Genomic DNA, 17,236 nt, shown 5'->3' on the forward strand with positions numbered 1-17,236 from the left:
GGAATGGAATGGAATGGAATGGAATCAACCTGAATGGAATGCAAAGGAATGGAATGGCATGGAGTGGAATCAATCCGAATGGAATGGAATGGTATGGAATGGAATGGAATGGAATGGAATCATCCGAAAGGAATGGAATGGAACGGAATGGAATGGAATGGAATGGAATGGAATGGAAGGGAATCAACCCGAATGGAAAAGAATGGAATGCAAAGGAATGGAATGGAATGGAATGGAATGGAATCAACCCGAATGGAATGGAATGGAATGGAATGGAATGGAATGGAATCAAGGCGAATGCAATGGAATGGAATGGAATGGAATGGAATGGAATCAACCCTAATGGAATGGAATGGAATGGAATGGAATCAACCCAAATGGAATGGAATGGAATGGAATGGAATGGAAAGGAATGGAATGGAAAGGAATGGAATGGAATCAAACCGAATGGAATGGAATCATATGGAATTGAATCAACCCGTATGGAATGGAATGGAATTGAATGGAAAGGAATAGAATGGAATGGAATGGAATAAACCCGAATGGAATGGAATGGAATAGGATTGAATGGATTGGAATGGAATCAACCGGAATGGAATGGAACGGAATGAAATGGAATGGAATGGAATGGAATTAACCGGAATGGAATGGAATGGAATGGAATGGAATGGAATGGAATGGAATGGAATGGAATGGAATGGAATCAAGGCGAATGCAATGGAATGGAATGGAATGGAATGGAATGGAATCAACCCTAATGGAATGGAATGGAATGGAATGGAATGGAATGGAATGGAATGGAATGGAATCAAGGCGAATGCAATGGAATGGAATGGAATGGAATGGAATGGAATCAACCCTAATGGAATGGAATGGAATGGAATGGAATCAACCCAAATGGATTGGAATGGAATGGAATGGAATTGAATGGAATGGAATGGAATGGAATGGAATGGAATGCAATAAACCCGAATGGAATGGAATGGAAGGGAATGGAAAGGAATGCAATGGAATGGAATGGAATGGAATCAACCCGAAAGGAAAAGAATGGAATGGAATGGAATGGAATGGAATGGAATGGAATTGGATGGAATGGATTGGAATGGAATCAACCGGAATAGAATGGAATGGAATTAAATGGAATGGAATGGAATGGAATTAACCGGAATGGAATGGAATGGGATGGAATGGAATGGAATGGAATGGAATAGAATCAACCCGAATGGAATGAAATGGAATGGAATGGAATGGAATGGAATGGAATGAAGGTGAATGCAATGGAATGGAATTGAATGGAAGGGAATGGAATAGAATGGAATGGAATGGAATGGAATCAAGGCGAATGCAATGGTATGGAATGGAATGGAATGGAATCAACCCAAATGGAATGGAATGGAATGGAATGGAATGGAAAGGAATGGAATGGAAAGGAATGGAATGGAATCAAACCGAATGGAATGGAATCATATGGAATTGAATCAACCCATATGGAATGGAATGGAATAGAATGGAAAGGAATAGAATGGAATGGAATGGAATAAACCCGAATGAAATGGAATGGAATAGGATTGAATGGATTGGAATGGAATCAACCGGAATGGAATGGAACGGAATGAAATGGAATGGAATGGAATGGAATATAATGGAAAGGAATAGAATGGAATGGAATGGAATAAACCCGAATGGAATGGAATGGAATAGGATTGAATGGATTGGAATGGAATCAACCGGAATGGAATGGAACGGAATGAAATGGAATGGAATGGAATGGAATTAACCGGAATGGAATGGAATGGAATGGAATGGAATGGAATCAAGGCGAATGCAATGGAATGGAATGGAATCAACCCTAATGGAATGGAATGGAATGGAATGGAATGGAATGGCATGGAATGCAATCAGCACGAATGGTATGGAATGGAATGGAATTGAAAGGAATGGAATCAATCGGAATGGAATGGAATGGAATGGAATGCAATGGAATGGAATGGAATCAACCCGAATGGAACGGAATGGAATGGAATTGAATGGAATGGAATGGAATCAACGCAACTTGAATGGAATAGAATGAAACGGAATGGAATAACCCCGAATGCAATGGAATGGAATAGAATGGAATGGATTGGAATGGAATCAACCCGAAAGGAATGGAATGGAACGGAATGGAAAGGAATGGAATGGAATGGAAAGGAATGGAATAGAATCAACCCGAATGGAAAAGAAAGGAACGGAATAGAATGGAATGGAATGGAATGGAATCAACCCGAATGCAATGGAATGGAATGGAATGGAATGGAATGGAATGGAATGGAGTGGAATCAACCCGAATGGAATATAATGGAATGGAATGGAATGGAATGGAATGGAATGGAATAGAATCAACTCGAATGGAATGGAAAGGAATGGAATGGAATGGAATGGAATCAAGGCAAATGCAATGGAATGGAATGGAATGGTATGGATTGGAATGGAATGCAATGGAAAGGAACGGAATGGAATCAACCCGAATGGAATGGAATGGAATGGAATGGAATGGAATGGAATCAACCCGAATGGAATTGAATGGAATTGAATGGAATAGAATGGAATGGAATCAACCCGAATGGAATGGAATGGAATGGAATGGAATGGAATGGAATGGAATGGAATCAACTGGAATGGAATGGAATGAAATGGAATGGATTGGAATGGAATGGAATGTAATGGAATCAACCTGAAAGGAATGGAATGGAATGGAATGGAATGGAATGGAGTCAACTGGAATGGAATGGAAAGGATTGGAATGGACAGCAATGGAGTCAACCCGAATGGAATGGAATGGAATGAAATGGAACCGAATAGAATCAAACGGAATGGAGTTAAATGGAATGGAATGCAATGGAATGGAATAGAATCAAACAGAACAGAATGGAATGGAGTGGAATAGAATGGAATCAACCCGAATGCAATGGAATGTTATGGAATGGAATGGAACGGAATGGATTGGAATGGAACGGAATCAACCCAAATGGAATGGAATTGAATGCATTGGAATGGAATGGTGTGGAATAGAATCAACACGAATGGAATGGAATGGAATGGAATCAACCAGAATGCAATGGAATGGAATGGAATGGAATGGAATGGAACAGTATGGAATGGAATGGAATGGAATGGAAAGGAACGGAATGGAATCAACCCGAATGGAATGGAATGGAATGGAATGGAATGGAATGGAATCAACCCGAATGGAATGGAATGGAATTGAATGGAATAGAATGGAATGGAATCAACCCGAATGGAATGGAATGGAATGGAATCAACTGGAATGGAATGGAATGAAATGGAATGGATTGGAATGGAATGGAATGTAATGGAATCAACCGGAAAGGAATGGAATGGAATGGAATGGAATGGAATGGAGTCAACTGGAATGGAATGGAAAGGATTGGAATGGACTGCAATGGAGTCAACCCGAATGGAATGGAATGGAATGAAATGGAACCGAATAGAATCAAACTTAATGGAGTTAAATGGAATGGAATGCAATGGAATGGAATAGAATCAAACAGAACAGAATGGAATGGAGTGGAATAGAATGGAATCAACCCGAATGCAATGGAATGTAATGGAATGGAATGGAACGGAATGGATTGGAATGGAACGGAATCAACCCAAATGGAATGGGATTGAATGCATTGGAATGGAATGGTGTGGAATAGAATCAACCCGAATGGAATGGAATGGAATGGAATCAACCCGAATGGAATGGAATGGAATGGAATGGAATGGAAAGGAATGGAACGGAATGGAATGAAATGGAATGGAATGGAATAAGCCCGAATGGAATGGAATGGAATAGAATGGAATTGATTGTAATGGAATAAACAAGAGTGGAATGGAATGGAATGAATTGGAACGGAGTGGAATTAACCGGAATGGAATGGAAGGGAATGGAATGGAAAGGAATGGAATGGAATGGAATATAATAAACGCGAATGGAATGGAATGCAATGGAATGGAATGGAAACAACCCGAATGGAATGGAATGGAATGGAATGGAAAGGAATGGAATGGAAAGGAATAGAATGGAATCAAACCGAATGGAATGGAATCGTATGGAATTGAATCAACCCATATGGAATGGAATGGAATGGAATGGAATAAACCCGAATGGAATGGAACGGAATAGGATGGAATGGATTGGAATGGAATGAAATGGAATGGAGTCAACTGGAATGGAATGGAAAGGAATGGAATGGACTGCAATGGAATCAACCCGAATGGAATGGAATGGAATGAAATGGAACCGAATAGAATAAACCGGAATGGAGTTAAATGGAATGGAATGCAATGGAATGGAATAGAATCAAACAGAACAGAATGGAATGGAGTGGAATAGAATGGAATCAACCCGAATGCAATGGAACGTAATGGAATGGAATGGAACGGAATGGATTGGAATGGAACGGAATCAACCCAAATGGAATGGAATTGAATGCATTGGAATGGAATGGTGTGGAATAGAATCAACCCGAATGGAATGGAATGGAATGGAATCAACCAGAATGCAATGGAATGGAATGGAATGGAATGGAATGGAATGGAATGGAATGGAATGGAACAGTATGGAATGGAATGGAATGGAATCAACCCGAATGGAATGGATTGGAATGGAATGGAAAGGAATGGAACGGAATGGAATGAAATGGAATGGAATGGAATAAACCCGAATGGAATGGAATGGAATAGAATGGAATTGATTGGAATGGAATAAACCAGAGTGGAATGGAATAGAATGAAATGGAACGGAGTGGAATTAACCGGAATGGAATGGAAGGGAATGGAAGGGAATGGAATGGAATGGAATGGAATATAATAAACGCGAATGGAATGGAATGGAATGGAATGGAATGGAATGGAAACAACCCGAATGGAATGGAATGGAAAGGAATGGAATGGAAAGGAATGGAATGGAAAGGAATAGAATGGAATCAAACCGAATGGAATGGAATCGTATGGAATTGAATCAACCCATATGGAATGGAATGGAATGGAATGGAATGGAATGGAATGGAATGGAATAAACCCGAATGGAATGGAATGGAATAGGATGGAATGGATTGGAATGGAATGAAATGGAATGGAGTCAACTGGAATGGAATGGAAAGGAATGGAATGGACTGCAATGGAATCAACCCGAATGGAATGGAATGGAATGAAATGGAACCGAATTGAATCAACCGGAATGGAGTTAAATGGAATGGAATGCAATGGAATGGAATAGAATCAAACAGAACAGAATGGAATGGAGTGGAATAGAATGGAATCAACCCGAATGCAATGGAATGTAATGGAATGGAATGGAACGGAATGGATTGGAATGGAACGGAATCAACCCAAATGGAATGGAATTGAATGCTTTGGAATGGAATGGTATGGAATTGAATCAACCCGAATGGAATGGAATGGAATGGAATCAACCAGAATGCAATGGAATGGAATGGAATGGAATGGAATGGAATGGAATGGAACAGTATGGAATGGAATGGAATGGAATCAACCCGAATGGAATGGAATGGAATGGAATGGAATGGAAAGGAATGGAATGGAATGGAATGAAATGGAATGGAATGGAATAAACACGAATGGAATGGAATGGAATAGAATGGAATTGATTGGAATGGAATAAACCAGAGTGGAATGGAATGGAATGAAATGGAATGGAGTGGAATTAACCGGAATGGAATGGAAGGGAATGGAATGGAATGGAATAGAATGGAATATAATAAACGCGAATGGAATGGAATGGAATGGAATGGAATGGAATGGAATCAACCCGAATGGAATGGAATGGAATGGAATGGAATGGAAAGGAATGGAATGGAATCAAACCGAATGGAATGGAATCGTATGGAATTGAATCAACCCATATGGAATGGAATGGAATGGAATGGAATGGAATGGAATGGAATGGAATAAACCCGAATGGAATGGAATGGAATAGGATGGAATGGATTGGAATGGAATCAACCGGAATGGAATGGAACGGAATGAAATGGAATGGAATGGAATGGAATTAACCGGAATGAAATGGAATTGAATGGAATGGAATTAACAGGAATGGAATGGAATGGAATGGAACGGAACGGAATGGAATGGAATAGAATCAACCCGAATGGAATGAAATGGAATGGAATGGAATGGAATGGAATGGAATGGAATGGAATCAACGTGAATGCAATTGAATGGAATTGAATGGAAGGGAATGGAATGGAATCAAGGCGAATGCAATGGAATGGAATGGAATGGAGTCAACCCAAATGGATTGGAATGGAATGGAATGGAATGGAATGGAATGGAATGGAATAAACCGGAATGGAATGGAATGGAACGGAATGGAAAGGAATGCAATGGAATGGAATGGAATGGAATCAACCCGAAAGGAAAAGAATGGAATGGAATGGAATGGAATGGAATGGAATGGAATGGAATGGAATAGGATGGAATGGATTGGAATGGAATCAACCGGAATAGAATGGAATGGAATGAAATGGAATGGAATGGAATGGAATTAACCGGAATGGAATTGAATGGAATGGAATGGAATGGAATGGAATAGAATCAACCCAAATGGAATGAAATGGAATGGAATGGAATGGAATGGAAGGTAATCAAGGTGAATGCAATGGAATGGAATTGAATGGAAGGGAATGGAATAGAATGGAATGGAATGGAATGGAATGGAATCAAGGCGAATGCAATGGAATGGAACGGAATGGAATGGAATCAACCCAAATGGAATGGAATGGAATGGAATGGAATGGAATGGAATGGAATGGAATGGAATGGAATGGAATAAACCCGAATGGAATGGAATGGAATGGAATGGAAAGGAATGCAATGGAATGGAATGGCAAGGAATCAACCCGAAAGGAAAAGAATGGAATGGAATGGAATGGAATGGAATGGAATGGAATCAACACAAATGGAATGGAATGGAATGGAACGGAATGGAAAGGAATGCAATGGAATGGAATGGAATGGAATCAACCCGAAAGGAAAAGAATGGAATGGAATGGAATGGAATGGAATGGAATGGAATATAATCAACCCGAATGGAATGGAATGGAATGGAATGGAATGGAATCAACCCAAATGGAATGGAATGGAATGGAATGGAATGGAATGGAAAGGAATGGAATGGAAAGGAATGGAATGGAAAGGAATGGAATGGAATCAAACCGAATGGAATGGAATCGTATGGAATTGAATCAACCCATATGGAATGGAATGGAATGGAATGGAATGGAATGGAATAAACCCGAATGGAATGGAATGGAATAGCATGGAATGGATTGGAATGGAATCAAACGGAATGGAATGGAACGGAATGAAATGGAATGGAATGGAATGGAATTAACCGGAATGGAATGGAATGGAATGGAATGGAATGGAATGGAATGGAATTGAATCAAGGCGAATGCAATGCAATGGAATGGAATGGAATGGAATGGAATCAACCCTAATGGAATGGAATGGAATGGAATGGAATGGAATGGCATGGAATGCAATCAGCACGAATGGTATGGAATGGAATGGAATTGAATGGAATGGAATCAATCGGAATGGAATGGAATGGAATGGAATGGAATGGAATGGAATGGAATCAACCCGAATGGAGCGGAATGGAATGGAATTGAATGGAATGGAATGGAATCAACGCAACTTGAATGGAACGGAATGAAACGGAATGGAATAACCCCGAATGCAATGGAATGGAATAGAATGGAATGGATTGGAATGGAATCAACCCGAAAGGAATGGAATGGAACGGAATGGAAAGGAATGGAATGGAATGGAAAGGAATGGAATAGAATCAACCCGAATGGAATATAATGGAATGGAATGGAATGGAATGGAATGGAATCAACCTGAATGGAATGCAAAGGAATGGAATGGCATGGAGTGGAATCAATCCGAATGGAATGGAATGGTATGGAATGGAATGGAATGGAATGGAGTCATCCGAAAGGAATGGAATGGAACGGAATGGAATGGAATGGAATGGAATGGAATGGAATGGAAGGGAATCAACCCGAATGGAAAAGAATGGAATGCAAAGGAATGGAATGGAATGGAATGGAATGGAATCAACCCGAATGGAATGGAATGGAATGGAATGGAATGGAATGGAATGGAATGGAATCAACCCCAATGGAATATAATGGAATGGAATGGAATGGAATGGAATCAACCTGAATGGAGTGCAATGGAATGGAATGGAATGGAATGGAATCAATCTGAATGGAATGGAATGGAATGAAATGGAATGGAATGGAATGCAATGGAAAGGAGTGGAATGGAATGGAAAGGAATAGAATCAACCCAAATGGAATGGAATGGAATGGAATGGAATAAACACGAATGGAATGGAATGGAATAGAATGGAATGGATTGGAACGAATCAACCGGAATGGAATGGAATGGAATGAAATGGAATGGAATGGAATTCACCGGAATGGAATGGAATGGAATGGAATGGAATGGAATGGAATGGAATGGCATGGAATGCAATCAGCACGAATGGTATGGAATGGAATGGAATTGAATGGAATGGAATCAATCGGAATGGAATGGAATGGAATGGAATGGAATGGAATGGAATGGAATCAACCCGAATGGAGCGGAATGGAATGGAATTGAATGGAATGGAATGGAATCAACGCAACTTGAATGGAACGGAATGAAACGGAATGGAATAACCCCGAATGCAATGGAATGGAATAGAATGGAATGGATTGGAATGGAATCAACCCGAAAGGAATGGAATGGAACGGAATGGAAAGGAATGGAATGGAATGGAAAGGAATGGAATAGAATCAACCGGAATGGAATATAATGGAATGGAATGGAATGGAATGGAATGGAATCAACCTGAATGGAATGCAAAGGAATGGAATGGAATGGAGTGGAATCAATCCGAATGGAATGGAATGGTATGGAATGGAATGGAATGGAATGGAATCATCCGAAAGGAATGGAATGGAACGGAATGGAATGGAATGGAATGGAATGGAATGGAATGGAAGGGAATCAACCCGAATGGAAAAGAATGGAATGCAAAGGAATGGAATGGAATGGAATGGAATGGAATCAACCCGAATGGAATGGAATGGAATGGAATGGAATGGAATGGAATGGAATGGAATCAACCCCAATGGAATATAATGGAATGGAATGGAATGGAATGGAATCAACCTGAATGGAGTGCAATGGAATGGAATGGAAAGGAATGGAATCAATCTGAATGGAATGGAATGGAATGAAATGGAATGGAATGGAATGCAATGGAAAGGAGTGGAATGGAATGGAAAGGAATAGAATCAACCCAAATGGAATGGAATGGAATGGAATGGAATAAACACGAATGGAATGGAATGGAATAGAATGGAATGGATTGGAACGAATCAACCGGAATGGAATGGAATGGAATGAAATTGAATGGAATGGAATTCACCGGAATGGAATGGAATGGAATGGAATGGAATGGAATGGAATCAACCCGAAAGGAATGGAATGGAATGAAATGGAATGGAATGGAATGGAATGGAATCAACACGAATGGAATGGAATGGAATGGAATGGAATGGAAAGGAATGGAATGGAATGGAATGAAATGGAATGGAATGGAATAAACCCGAATGGAATGGAATGGAATAGAATGGAATTGATTGGAATGGAATAAACCAGAGTGGAATGGAATGGAATGAAATGGAACGGAGTGGAATTAACCGGAATGGAATGGAATGGAATGGAAAGGAATGGAATGGAAAGGAATAGAATGGAATCAAACCGAATGGAATGGAATCGTATGGAATTGAATCAACCCATATGGAATGGAATGGAATGGAATGGAATGGAATGGAATGGAATCAACCCGAATGGAATGGAATGCAATGGAATGGAATGGCGTGGAATGGAATAAACCCGAAAGTCATATAATGGAATGTAATGGAATGGAATGGAATCAACTGGAATGGAATGGAATGGAATGGAATGGAACGGAATCAACCCGAATGGAATGGAATGGAATGGAATGGAATGCAATCAACACTAATGGAATGGAAAGGAATGGAATCAACCCGAATGGAGTGGAATGGAATGAAATGGAATGGAATGGAAAGGAATCAACCCGAATGGAATGGAATGGAATGGATTGGAATGGAATGGAATGGCATAGAATGGAGTCAACCCGAGTGGTATGGATTGGAATGGAATGGAATGGAATCAATCGGAATGGCATGGAATGGAATGGAATGGAATGGAATGGAATGGAATGGAATCATCCCGAATGGAATGGAATGGAATGGAATGGAATGCAATGCAATGGAATCAACACGAATGGAATGGAATGGAATGGAATCAACCCAAATGGAATGGAATGGAATGGAATGGAGTTGAATGGAATGGAATGGAATAAACCCGAATGGAGTGGAACGGAACGGAATGGAAAGGAATGGAATGGAATGGAATGGAAAGGAATCAACCCGAAAGGAAAAGAATGGAATGGAATGGAATGGAATGGAATTGAATGGAATCAACCCGAATGGAATGGAATGGAATGGAATGGAATGGAAAGGAATGGATTGGAGAGGAATGGAATGGAATCAACCCGAATGGAATGGAATCGTACGGAATTGAATCAACCCATATGGAATGGAATGGAATGGAATAGAATGGAATGGAATGGAATGGAATAAACCCGAATGGAATGGAGTGGAATAGGATGGAATGGATTGGAATCGAATCAACCGGAATGGAATGGAATGGAATGAAATGGAATGGAATGGAATGGAATTAAGCGAAATGGAATGGAATGGAATGGAATGGAATAGAATCAACCCGAATGGAATGGAATGGAATGGAATGGAATGGAATGGAATGGAATGGAATGGAAGGGAATCAAGGCAAATGCAATGGAATGGAATGGAATGGAATGGAATGGAATGTCATGGAATGCAATCAACACGAATGGTATGGAATGGAATGGAATTGAATGGAATGGAATCAATCGGAATGGAATGGAATGGAATGGAATGCAATGGAATGGCATGGAATCAACCCGAATGTAATGGAATGGAGTGGAATTGAATGGAATGGAATGGAATCATCGCAAATTCAATGTAATGTAAAGGAATGGAATGGAATGGAATGGATTGGAATGGAATCAACCAGAAAGGAATGGAATGGAACGGAATGGAAAGGAATGGAATGGAATGGAATGGAATGGAATGGAATGGAATGGAATGGAATAGAATCAACCCGAATGGAATGGTATGGAATGGAGTGGAATGGAATGGAATGGAATGGTATCAACACAAATGGACTGGAATGGAATGGAATGGAATAAAATCAAACCGAATGGAATGGAATGGAATGGAATGGCATGGAATCAACCCGAATGAAATGGAATGGAATTGTTTGGAGTGGAATGGAATGGAAAGGAATGGAATGGAATCAACCCGAGTGGAATGGAAAGGAATGGAATGGATTGGAATGGAATGGATTGGAATGGAATCAACCCTAATGGAATGGAATGGAATGGAATGGAATGGAATGGAATCAACCCAAAAGGAATGGACTGGAATGAAATGGAATGGAATGGAATGGAATGAAATGGAATGGAACGGAATGGAATCAACCTGAATGGATTGGAATGGAATGGAATGGAATGGAATGGAGAGGAATTTCATCAACTCGAATGGAATGGAATGGAATGGAATGGAATCAACCAAAATGGCATGGAATGGAATGAAATGGAACGGAATGGAATTAAGCGGAATGGAATGGATTGGAGTGGAATGGAATGGAATCAACCCGAATGGAAGGGAATGGAATGGAATGGAATGGAATGGAATGGAATCAACCCGAACGCAATGGAATGGAATGTATTGGAATCAACCCGAATGGAATGGAATGGAACGGAATGGAATGGAACGGAATCAACCGAAATGGAATGGAATGGAATGGAATGGAATGGAATGAAATAAACCCGAATGGAATGGAATGGAATAGAATGGAATGGATTGGAATGGAATCAATCAGAATGGAATAGAATGAAATGGAATAGAATGGAATGGATTGGAATGGAATCAATCAGAATGGAATGGAATGGAATGAAATGGAACGGAATGCAATTAACCCGAATTGAATGGAATGGAATGGAATGGAATGGAATGGAATGGAATGGAATCAATCCGAATGGAATGGAATGGAATGGAGTGGAATTGAATGCAATGGAATCAACCCGAATGGAATGGAATGGAATGAAATGAAATGGAATGGAATCAACCCGAATGGAATGGAATTGAATGGATTGGAATGGAATCAACCTGAGTGGAATGGAATGGAATCGAATGGAATGGAGTGGAATTGAATCAACCCGAATGGAATGGAATGGATTGGAATCAACCCAAATGGCATGGAATGGAATGAAACGGAACGGAATTGAATTAACTGGAAAGGAATGGAATGGAATGGAATGGAATGGAATGGAATGGAATGGAACGGAATCAACCCAAATGGAATGGAATGGAATGGAATGGAATCGAATGGAATGGAAACAACCAGAATGGAATGGAATGGAATGGAATGGAATAAACCCGAATAGAATGGAATGGAATAGAATGGAATGGAATGGAATGGAATCAATCAGAATGGAATGGAATTGAATGAAATGGAACGGAATGGAATTAACCGGAATGGAATGGAATGGAATGGAATGGAATGGAGTGGAAATGAATGGAATGGAATCAACCCGAATGGAATGGATTTCAATGAAATGGAATGGAATGGAATCATCCCGAATGGAATGGAATGGTATGGAACTGAATCAAACCAAATGGAATGGAATGGAATGGAATGGAATTGAATGGAATGGAATGGAATGGAAAGTTATAAACACGAATGGAATGGAATGGAATAGAATGGAATGGATTCGAATGGAATCAACCGGGATGGAAATGAAAGGAATGGAATGAAATGGAATGGGATGGAAAGGAATGAAATGGAATGGAATGGAATGGAATGGAATGGAATCAACCCGAATGGAATGGAATGAAATGTAATGGGATGGAAAGGAATGAAATGGAATGGAATGGAATGGAATGGAATGGAATGGAATGGAATGGAATCAACCCGAATGGAATGGAATGGAATGGAATGGATTGGAATGGAATCAACCTGAGTGGAATGGAATGGAATGGAATGGAATGGAGTGGAATTGAATCAACCCGAATGGAATGGAATGGAATGGAATCAACCCAAATGGCATGGAATGGAATGAAATGGAACGGAATTGAATTAACTGGAAAGGAATGGAATGGAATGGAATGGAATGGAATGGAATCAACCCGAATGGAATGGAATGGAATGGAATGGGAAGGAATCAAATGGAATGGAATGGAATGGAATAAACCCGAATGGAATGGAATGGAAGAGAATGGAATTGATTGGAATGGAATAAACCAGAATGGAATGGAATGGAATGAAATGGAGCGGAGTGGAATTAACCGGAATGGAATGGAAGGGAATGGAATGGAAGGGAATGGAATGGAATGGAATATAATCAACCGGAATGGAATGGAATGGAATGGAATGGAATGGAATCAACCCGAATGGAATGGAATGGAATGGAATGGAATGGAAAGGAATGGAATGGAAAGGAATGGAATGGAATCAAACCGAATGGAATGGAATCGTATGGAATTGAATCAACCCATATGGAATGGAATGGAATGGAATGGAATGGAATGGAATGGAATGGAATGGAATGGAATGGAATAAACCCGAATGGAATGGAATGGAATAGGATGGAATGGATTGGAATGTAATCAACCGGAATGGAATGGAATGGAATGAAATGGAATGGAATGGAATGGAATTAACCGGAATGTAATGGAATGGAATGCAATGGAATGGAATAGAATCAACCCGAATGGAATGAAATGGAATGGAATGGAATGGAATGGAATGGAATCAAGGCGAATGCAATGGAATGGAATGGAATGGAATGGAATCAACCCTAATGGAATGGAATGGAATGGAATGGAATGGAATGGCACGGAATGCAATCAACACGAATGGTATGGAATGGAATGGAATTGAATGGAATGTAATCAATCGGAATGGAATGGAATGGAATGGAATTGAATGGAATGGAATGGAATCAACGCAAATGGAATGGAATGGAATGGAATGGAATGGAATGGAATCAACCAGAATGGAATGGAATGGAATGGAATGGAATAAACCCGAATGGAATGGAATGGAATAGAATTGAATGGATTGGGATGGAATCAATCACAATGGAATGGAATTGAATGAAATGGAACGGAATGGAATTAACCGATATGGAATGGAATGGAATGGAATGGAATGAAGTGGAAATGAATGGAATGGAATCAACCCGAATGTAATGGATTTCAATGAAATGGAATGGAATGGAATCAACCCGAATGGAATGGAATGGTATGGAACAGAATCAAACCAAATGGAGTGGAATGGAATGGAATGGAAGTGAATGGAATGGAATGGTATAAACACGAATGGAATGGAATAGAATAGAATGGAATGGATTGGAATGGAATCAACCGTGATGGAAAGGAAAGGAATGGAATGAAATGGAATGGGATGGAAAGGAATGAAATGGAATGGAATGGAATTGACCCGAAAGGAAGGGAATGGAGTGGAATAGAATCAACCCAAATGGAATGGAACGGAATGGAATGCAATGGTATGGAATCAACCCTAATATAATGGAATGGAATGGAATGGAATGGAACCAACTGGAATGGAATGGAATGAAATGGAATGGATTGGAATGGAATGGAATGTAATGGAATCAACCGGAAAAGAATGGAATGGAATGGAATGGAATGGAATGGAATCAACTGGAATGGAATGGAAAGGAATGGAATGGACTGCAAAGGAATCAACCCGAATGGAATGGAATGGAATGAAATGGAACCGAATAGAATCAACCGGAATGGAGTTAAATGGAATGGAATGCAATGGAATGGAATAGAATCAAACAGAACAGAATGGAATGGAGTGGAATAGAATGGAATCAACCTGAATGCAATGGAATGTAATGGAATGCAATGGAACGGAAAGGATTGGAATGGAACGGAATCATCCCAAATGGAATGGAATTGAATGCATTGGAATGGAATGGAATGGTATGGAATAGAATCAACCAGAATGGAATGGAATGGAATGGAATCAACCAGAATGCAATGGAATGGAATGGAATGGAATGGAATGGAATGGAACAGTATGGAATGGAATGGAATGGAATCAACCCGAATGGAATGGAATGGAATGGAATGGAATGGAATGGAATGGAATGGAATGGAAAGGAATGGAATGCAATGGAGTTAAATGGAATGGAATGGAATAAACCCGAATGGAATGGAATGGAATAGAATGGAATTGATTGGAATGGAATAAACCAGAGTGTAATGGAATGGAATGAAATGGAACGGAGTGGAATTAACCGGAATGGAATGGAAGGGAATGGAATGGAATGGAATGGAGTGGAATGGAAAATAATCAACCCGAATGGAATGGAATGGAATGGAATGGAATGGAATCAATCCGAATGGAATGGAATGGAATGGAATGGAATGGAAAGGAATGGAATGGAAAGGAACAGAATGGAATCAAACCGAATGGAATGGAATCGTATGGAATTGAATCAACCAATATGGAATGGAAAGGAATGGAATGGAATGGAATGGAATGGAATAAACCCGAATGGAATGGAATGGAATAGGATGGAATGGATTGGAATAGAACCAACCGGAATGGAATGGAATGGAATGAAATGGAATGGAATGGAATGGAATTAACCGGAATGGAATGGAATGGAATGGAATGGAATGGAATGGAATGGAATGGAATAGAATCAACCCGAATGGAATGAAATGGAATGGAATGGAATGGAATGGAATGGAATGGAATGGAATGGAATCAACGTGAATGCAATTGAATGGAATTGAATGGAAGGGAATGGAATGGAATGGAATGGAATCAAGGCGAATGCAATGGAATGGAATGGAATGGAGTCAACCGAAATGGATTGGAATGGAATAGAATGGAATGGAATGGAATGGAATGGAATGGAATGGAATGGAATGGAATAAACCGGAATGGAATGGAATGGAACGGAATGGAAAGGAATGCAATGGAATGGAATGGAATGGAATAAACCCGAATGGAATGCAATGGAATGGGATGGAATGGATTGGAATGGAATCAACCGGAATGGAATGGAATGGAATGAAATGGAATGGAATGGAATGGAATTAACCGGAATGGAATGGAATGGAATGGAATGGAATGGAATGGAATGGAATGGAATAGAATTTAATCAAGGGGAATGCAATGGAATGGAGTTGAATGGAAGGGAATGGAATGGAATGGAACGGAATGGAATGGAATCTAGGCGAATGCAATGGAATGGAATGGAATGGAATCAACCCTAATGGAAGGCAATGTAATGGAATGGAATGGCACGGAATGCAATCAACACGAATGGTATGGAATGGAATGGAATTGAATGGAATGTAATCAATCGGAATGGAATGGAATGGAATGGAATTGAATGGAATGGAATGGAATCAACGCAAATTGAATGGAATGGAATGAAATGGAATGGAATGGAATAAACCCGAAAGCAAGGGAATGGAATAGAATGGAATGGATTGGAATGCAATCAACCCGAAAGGAATGGAATGGAACGGAATGGAAAGGAATGGAATGGAATGGAATGGAATGGAATGGAATGGAATGAATCCGAATGGAATGGAATGCAATGGAATGGAATGGAATGGAATCAACACAAATGGACTGGAATGTAATGGAATGGAAAAGAATCAACCCGAATGGAATGGAATGGAATGGAATGGCATGGAATCAACCCGAATGACATGGAATGGAATGGATTGGAATGGAATGGAATGGACAGGAATGGTTTGGAATCAACCCGAGTGGAATGGAATGGAATGGAATGGAATGGATTGGAATGGAATGGAATGGAATGGAATCAACCCTAATGGAATGGAATGGAATGGAATGGAATGGAATGGCATGGAATCAACCCAAAAGGAATGGAATGGAATGAAATGGAATGGAATGGAATGGAATGGAATGGAATCAACCCGAATGGAATGGAATGGAATGGAATGGATGG

This window comes from Pan paniscus, chromosome 6 (genome assembly GCF_029289425.2).
Source record: "Pan paniscus chromosome 6, NHGRI_mPanPan1-v2.0_pri, whole genome shotgun sequence".
Taxonomy (NCBI): Eukaryota; Metazoa; Chordata; class Mammalia; order Primates; family Hominidae; genus Pan; species Pan paniscus.